Source organism: Hemiscyllium ocellatum, chromosome 2 (assembly GCF_020745735.1).
Source record: "Hemiscyllium ocellatum isolate sHemOce1 chromosome 2, sHemOce1.pat.X.cur, whole genome shotgun sequence".
Lineage (NCBI taxonomy): Eukaryota > Metazoa > Chordata > Chondrichthyes > Orectolobiformes > Hemiscylliidae > Hemiscyllium > Hemiscyllium ocellatum.
The window spans coordinates 40,683,976-40,692,826 of record NC_083402.1 but is presented as its reverse complement, the minus strand read 5'-3'; positions in this window follow the sequence as shown (position 1 = coordinate 40,692,826).

Below are 8,851 nucleotides of genomic sequence, written 5' to 3'. Positions count from 1 at the left end.
TTTCTGAATTCTAAGATGAGGAATTGATTTTATTTGGGAAATTACATTTCAGGTTCAAGAATATTGGCTAAGGGGGATGGAACAATTAGTGGAAGTAAATGAAAAGGATATGCTACAGGAGGACACTCTGGATTGTTTTCTGACTGGATTGTCATCATTTCAAGTCATACCAAAGCGTGTACTCAGACATTGGATGAGAGACAATGCCTGAGCATTATTATTTGAAAGGCAAAGTATAAATGAGAAAATGAAGACCACTTCAAATATTAAGTGACGAGGAATGGGACTGATCCATTAGGTAGTAGTTCCATCTGAATATCATAGCAACCTTTTACAAGTGGCTCACAAAATTTCAATTTTAGGTCACTTACATATTAGTAAAAGAAAAGCTCAAGTATTGTAATAATTTTATGGCTAGGATTACTTACAAATGTGGTAATACTTTGCCGGACATACTCTACATGTCACTCCTACCATCAATTAAACCTGTACCTTTAATTTCAATATCAGTTTTAAAGGACTGGTTTTCAGCATATTTACAAGTTGTGTAGGAGCCCTGCCTTAAACCTGGAATAGGAATCAGTATCATTTAATGATTGTGGACGTTTCTTCAAAACAAATAACTGTGTGATTCACATCAGTCCTTTAGTTGGTTTTAGTCAAAACGGGGAAGAACATTTACATCACTTGCATGAGCTGTTCTATTGGCTACAAAAAGCCAGTTTGGTTCTAAATCCTGGCTAAGAGTGAATTTGCTCGGAGAAAGTGAGATTTTCAGATGCTGGAGATCAAAGCTGAAAATGTGTTGCTGGAAAAGTGCAGCAGGTCAGGCAGCATCCAAGGAGCAGGAGAATCGACATTTCGGGCATGAGCCCTTCTTCAGGAGTGAATTTGCCAAGGAAAAGTGACTTATTTCTGCAATCTTGCAACACGGCCAAATATGACCAAGAGAAGTGTAGGCGATGGCTAGTTTGGAATTTCTGGTGCCAAGGACAGAATGCAAAATTTTGCGATATGTTGACATGAGTATATTTTGTTGCAAGTTTATTCCGAAATTCAGCACTGCTGTAGTATTTGTAACAAAGGCAGAGATTTTGAGTGAATTCAAGGACATCAAAGTACTTTTGAAAACTTGAAAGCTGTGTTGATAACTTCGCTGGTTTTAACCATGCTGAATGATGAGAAGCTATAAATTTGTACTGATTGTTTTTGCCAGCGACATTGATGCTGCCTGTTTTAGATATAGTATAGAGATTGAATGGTGATACTCCAAGCACCACCTATTCCACTCTTGTCAGTATTTATCTCATAAATGTTTCATCCACGATTGTTATTGGAAGGGACCTGCTCCTTCCAAATGGAAAAAAAATAGCTCCTTGTAGCTGGTAATGTAATAGTATTAACCCATGTGTTGCTGACCAGTAGACAGAGCAACTTGGTAGCCCTGAATCTGTAGAGATGTTTGCTGTTTCCTAGTCTATATTATTTCATGCAGAAGTTCAATCAGAACATGTGTGTTAATCAATCCTTCTTGTCCCTTACCTCCAGAACTTAACTTGGGCAGAAAGATAGAATCGGCAAAGCAATGCTGGGATCCATTATATTTGTGTTAATACCCTGAACTGACCTTCATTCCTTCTGCTGTTGGCTAGGTTTGGCCATAGTGTCCAGAGATGCGCAGGTCAGGTGGATTCGCCATGGGAATGTAGGGTTACAGGGATAGGTGTGTGTGTTGACTGGGTGGGTTGTCTGGATGGATTGCTCTTCAGAAGAGCAGTATGGACTCGATGGGTCGAATGGCCTGCTTCCACACTGTAGGAGATTCTATGAGGTGGCAGTTATGACAGTCTATTTCCGTAACTCTTACCATCCTTTTTTATCTGATGCCAGAGGTCCTGTTCCCATGCCCTTCTAAATCTTTCCGGGGGGGGGGGGTGGTAAGGCTGCCCTCCGTGCTATACCAACACCTACATTCACCAGAGCTGCAGGAGGGATCCAAAATCGGAGAAACGTTTCCTGAAAGAACATGAACTTTATGAAGAATGAAGCTCTCCACTGCCAGTGTGCTATGCCTTTAACTGAATTACGAAGCTGCCAATCTCCGAACTGGAGATAACGCCTTTATTTAGTGAGCTGGTCTGACTTACCAGAGGGCGATGTAGCTCTCTGGGCTAATCAAATGCTTAATTTGCTAATTTCCCAAATAAGCAACGGGCAAAACTCTTATAATGGAGGGGACGCAGAATTCATAATTTTCACATTTAAAAAATCAGAGTTAACTAAAACGCCAGAAATACATTTCTTTCCCAGGGACACCTTTCTGCTGGTGGTTATACACTTCCAGTCGCTCTTGTGCACTTAGAGTTTGCCTTAATGACTATTAAAGCTGTTAAAGAGATTGTGCCTCATAGCCAGGACCACAGAAGACCCACGCTCACTGTTACAGAGCTGTGACAAGCAAACTGAGCATAGCCCTGGGGATTACTGCTACTCTACAAAGAAAGAGTTCCTACTTTCTGCAAACAGCAGAACAGATATAATTTGTTTCTGAAATATCCATCTGCAGCAAGACCTGGATAATATTCAGACTTGGGCTGATAAATTCCAAATAAAATTTGTGCCACACAAGTGAGAGGCAATGACCATCTCTCGCAAGACATAATTTATTCATTTGTACGCGAAGTTCAATAGCATCAATATGGCTGAATCCCCCAATGTCAACATCCTGGAAGCTATCATTAGCCAGACACTGAACTGGACTAGTCTTATAAATGCCACAGCTACTGAGTGGTCGCGGGACTAGGCATCCTGCGCAAGTCACTCAATTCCTGACCCTACAAGGCACAAGTCAGGAAGGTCTGTGACAGAATACTCCTATCTGCTTGAATGAATGCAGCAGCAGCAACACTCAATAAGGACAAAGCAGCCTGCTGGATTGGCACCACACCCACTGTCTGTACCATCAACAAGATACACAGTGGAAATTCACCAGGACTACATAGATAGCACCATCCAAATAAACGAAAACCACCATCTCGCAGGGCAAGGACAACAGAAAAACACCACCATCTACAAGTTCCTTTCCAAACCAGTCACCGTCCTGACTTCGCAACATATTATTGTTTCTTCAAGGTAGCTGGATCAAAAAGCTGGCAGTCCCTCTCTGACCACATTGTCTGGCTATTGCACATGGAATGCAGCAGTCAAGAAAGTAACTCAACACCTAGGAATGGGAAATAGACGCCCGCATCTCACGAATAGAAGAAAAAAATTAAATTTGCATGAAATCGTATGAGTAATCAAAATAAATGATAAAGATTTCTTCGTTAATATTAGTACTTTGAACGGAAATATCACAACTTTAGAACACATGATCAGTGCAAGAGTCTCAATTTCAGATTATAAATTGTTCTGTATTTTGCAACAATCTGTATTATACTCGACATGTCCTAAAACGCGAGAATAAATGAAAATTGCTCATTGTCAAGATCAGACCAGATTTCCGATCCAAGGCATGCGAAACACGGGATTTCAGAAGATTATGTACACGTGACTAGTACTTGGCCTATACCTGATAGAGAAAATATTTTCAAACCTTGACGTCATTAATGGTAGTTTTAATAAATACCAACTCATTACACAAAGAGAATCGGAGACAGTCCCTATTTTGTAGAAATACATTGGAAATTGTTTTATGATTTCTTTCATCAGTGTTTGGGTTCGTGTGGTGAGCATTTGAAACATGCCATAAATTCTGCTTTCCCTGTAAAGTGCACTTGATGGATGCTGTCACGTGATGACATTGCCTAATCTCACAGATCCTATCGGTATTGTTCTATCGGTGAAGTCTAAGTGTGTGTGTGTTTTTAAATACCAGAAAGTGATTGTGCTAGTAAAATCCTGCCGATTTGATAATGCGATTAGCGGTGGTGCCATCATATCAGCCAACAAGTCCCCAGTATATAAAGCACAAGTGTGCGATGTTACTGACCCAGGCAGATGTGCCAAATCGTTGAGAGCAGGAGTGTGACATCTTGAGCAGTCACGTACTGTGGTATTTCCACAGTAAACCCTCGTTCATCAATAAAAGACGCGAAGTAAAATGACTAATGCAATACGTTACTGATTTACCAGATTTCATTGCAGTAAATCCTCGCCCACATATTTTTTTTCTTGCATCAGCTGCTTGACTGATGTTCTCCCTGAAGCAAGGCAGTCAGCAAACAAGGCAATAAAAGTTCAAGTACACTTAATGTAAACAGACGTATCTCTAAAATCCTCCAATAACCGAGTGCACTAACCCAGCCTTTTTTAGATCATCACTGTTCCAGGATCTATAAAACCTGCAACGAGTACGACTTCAGAACCAAGCTTTTTTTTTATGCAGAGTCGTAAAAACACTTTGGCGTTTTCTGAACCAGCCGTTCTCTATCTAATTTTGGACAGCCTGGGATTTCTGACCGAAGTTATAACGATTGAAGCTACCTCACAAATATTAAATGATGATCATTTCATTCATTTATTGGTGTCCTTTAATTTGGTGAATACAACTAGCGACATACTCAGATAGTGGAGAAGGGAGACAGCTTCAAATTAAGGCAACTGCTCTCCGCCTCAAGGGAACAAGTCGCAATTTGTGTTGTCTTTTGAGAAATGAAATGTCTTTCTTGTTGTAGGTGCTTAGGATCAATAACATAATGGCCAGTGGAAAAAAAAGGCATCTTGCACAATAATAACTTGCATTTAGACAATAGACAATAGGTGCAGGAGTAGGCCATTTTGCCCTTCCAGTCTACACCACCATTCAATATGATCATGGCTGATCATCCTTAATCAGCTTCCTGTTCCTGCCTTATCTCCATAACCCTTGATCTCACTATCTTTGAGAGCTCTATCCAACTCTTTCTTAAATGAATCCAGAGACTGGGCCTCCACTGCCCTCTGGGGCAGAGCATTCCATACAGCCACCACTCTCTGGATGAAGAAGTTTCTCCTCATCTCTGTCCTAAATGGTCTACCCCATATTTTTAAGCTGTGTCCTCTGGTTCGGCACTCACCCATCAGCAGAAACATGTTTCCTGCCTCCAGAGTGTCCAATCCTTTAATAATCTTATATGTCTCAATCAGATCCCCTCTCAGTCTTCTAAACCCAAGGGTGTACAAACCCAGTCGCTCCAGTGTTTCAGCGTAAAGTAGAACCGCCATTCCAAGAATTGACCTCGTGAACCTATGCTGCACTCCCTCAATAGCCAGAATGTCTTTAATCAAATTTGGAGACCAGAACTGCACACAGTATTCCAAGTGTGGTCTCACCAGGGCCCTGTACCGCTGCAGAAGAACCTCTTTACTTTTATACTCAATTCCTCTTGTTATGAAGGCCAGCATGCTATTAGCCTTCTTCACTACCTGCTGTACCTGCATGCCATTTAGATAGTAATCTGCCTTCCTGTTCTTGCCACCAAAGTGGATAACCATACATTTATCCACATTAACCTGCATCTGCCATGCATCTGACCACTCACCTAACCTGTAGAGGCCACCCTGTAATCTCCTAACATCCTCCTCACATTTCATCGTGCCACCCAACTTAGTATCATCAGCAAATTTGCTAATGTTATTACTAATACCATCTTCTATATCATTAACCCATCTTCTATATCATTTGTATGACTTGAGTATAGAGTAAAGCCCCAATGCCTTATTTCTTAGCTCTGAATTGGCAGAGGTATAGGAAACTTGCACAATTAAGGTAAGAGAAACAAAGATAGCAACTTGCATTGTTCTTTCTCCCCCAGAAAAAGGAAACATCTCAGAGAACTCAGTAACTTAGCAAGTTAGATAACTAGCTTGATGGGATGGACGTGTACAGTGATACAGAAAACAGATATTTTGAGAGGCCACGAAAATGAAAGATATAAGAAAATCTGGAATGTAGTTTAAGGAAAGAGTTGAAACTGTCAAAAGAGTAGTAACTAAATGAAGAAGTCTGCAGTATGAGTCGTGAATAGTCATCTTTCCTTATTTGACGCCATTAAAATGTTCAAAAATTACAACCAGTACACGGGACAAATAAACAATTAACATCCATGGATTGACTGTGATTCTCCCATAACTGCAATGTACTCAATGTTAGCCATTTGTTATTTTACCAAACTGTTGAAGACAGTGAAGCTGTAACCCCTCTCCTAGCTGTGGGTTTCTTGAGGATAGGGGGAAGTTAGATGTGTGGTTGGAGACTAAGTGGGAAGTATCCTCTGTATATTTATGTGTATTTTGAAGATAACTTATAGACAGAGACTGTATAACGTACTATATAATTATATGTTATCAGTTATCTAACTCAATAAATCATACAATACAGAAGACACCATTGGCCCATCCAGATGTACCACCAAAATATTACTATCAACATTGGTCCCACTTTCTTGGACTAGGCCCATAGCCTTGAGTCTTGAATGTCATGGCAATCTGTTACCGTGACATTTTGCCAACAGCTGGAAGAGATCAGGCAAACACCGTGCGATCCAATATCATCTTCCATATATTCCTTAATGTTTAAAAAGCTTTCCGCTCAGTCCACTTTATGCATAATGCCGCATGTCAGTGATGAGGAGTGAGGGGATTCCTGTGGAAGAACAGACAATTGTAAGTAAACATTTGGAAGGACTCGTGTGATAACTGTTGTCATGAATCACTAAATCACTTAATTTGGATCCCAGCACTTTTGCCTTAGATCACCGCTGTTACCTTAGCACCGAACTGTGCTTAAGGTATCCAGAATTCTACATCAGAAGTCTTCTAAAAATATTTTTAAAACATGAGTTGTAGGTGCTTTTGGGATGATTAGAATTTGTTCCCACTTCTTGTTGCCCTTGAACAGAATAACCTAGCAGTTTCAGAGGGCTGCATTGATTTGGGTTTGTATTTACATTAAGGCCAGACCAGCTAAAGACAACAGATTTTTTTCCATACAGAACATTAGTAAACCAGGTGGATTTTTGAAATGAAAATCGATTGTGATTACATATTTGCCATTAAACTTGCTTTAAATTGCAGGGTTTTAAAACTAAACTTAGATTTCATGATGTATCATGGCGAGACTCAATCCCATGTTCCCAGAAAGTGAATCTGGATTCCTAGGTTGCCAGTTCAATGACAATATCTAAAGGTTTTGTTTACTTAACGAAATCACCACAATTGCAATGATAAATTTAGTTGTAAACCTAGATTTTAGAAAATCATTGTATCCTTGTAAAATAGGAGCCGTTCGTTCAACCTGAAGTGAATTCAGGTTCCAGATGTGAAATGATTGTTAGACGAAATTGTGTCAGGTAAAGGCTTTAAAGAATTTAAAGGAACACAGAAGAGGAGTTCATATACTGACGAGTCATCATCTAATCGAGCATCAAAGACCTGAATGGCCTGTCCTGTTTCTGCGTTCCTTGGGACAGTCTCCCAATGCACAATAGTGTCAGAATTTACTTTATCAGCATCTTCCTAATCAGGAATAAGTAAGCCTTTTTAAAAAAAAAATATTGGATGTGGGAATGACTACCTAAGCCAGCATTTGTGCCCATCTCTAATTGTCATTGAATAGCTTGCTAGGACATTTCCGAGAGAATTTAAGATTCAACCAAATCGCTGTGGGTCGGGAGTCACATACAGGCCAGACCGGGTATGGCTGGCAGATCTCCTTCCCTGAAAGACAGTAGTGAACGAGTCGGGTTTTTACTGGTTATATTGAACCAATGGAATCAACAAATCTGGCCTTACCAACCAGTTTACTGTGAGGTTATTTCATTGCATGAAAGTCCTCTGTTTCTAATTGTTTCATTCCCATCTCATATGCAGTTGTGCATTGCATCCATACGAAGTCAAAGCGCCTGTTTATTTAAATTCCCTGAGTAAGATTGACGCCTTCATGTTGACTTTTCTATCACAGTATAATACATTGATTTGGGTTTGGATTTAAATCAAGGCCAGACCAGGTGAGAACAACAGATTTTTTTCTATACAGAACATTAGTGAACCAGGTGGATATTTGAAATAAAAATCGATTGTGATTACATCTTTGCCATTAAACTAGTTTTAAATGGCAGGGTTTTAAAATTAAATTTAAATTTCACTATGTATCACGCATTCGTGTTCTGATATGCTGTTATTTCTGAGTGAGCATTGAAACGAGAGTTAATTACCAAATTGTTTCCAATTAAATTGATTTCATATTCAGGACATACGTCGCTCAGTGTTTGACGGCACCTTTCCAGTTAAGAATCTGCGTGGACTATTTAAAATTTGCAGACCACGCTAAAGACTTAATTTCTCCCACAGAGGGCACTGCCCTTTCTTTGCTGAAAACAAGCCCACACATTGGAAGGTTGGGAGATGGGGGGCTGTGGTACATCACTTTAGATACCCATAGACCTTTAAGAACTGGAACTGGGACAGTGCAGGTCCCTCTCAGTTGATGAACTGGCACAATTATCTAGCGGAAGAAACAACACCGGAAGCGCATGACAATTAAAATAAAACATTTACCTTGGGGAAATTCAGAAAATCTTGTTCAATTACAATTTCATTATTTCAGTCGCACCATCTGCTTTTGAACATGAGCATGGAGATACAGCTAATTTGCAACGCTTTGTGTTTTCTCTCCAAGGCAAATACAGGAGACAGCATAAACAGTACGTGCCTGCATATTTAGGCATTTACGTGCAAAAGGCGAGATTTTGACATGGATAGACATAAATCACATCCAGCGATTTGAAATTTGATTTTCAAGGTGGAATTTCCCCAATCACAATCCTCGTTACTCTGCGACCTCCCGATCAAACTGCCCAAAGTGCAACGT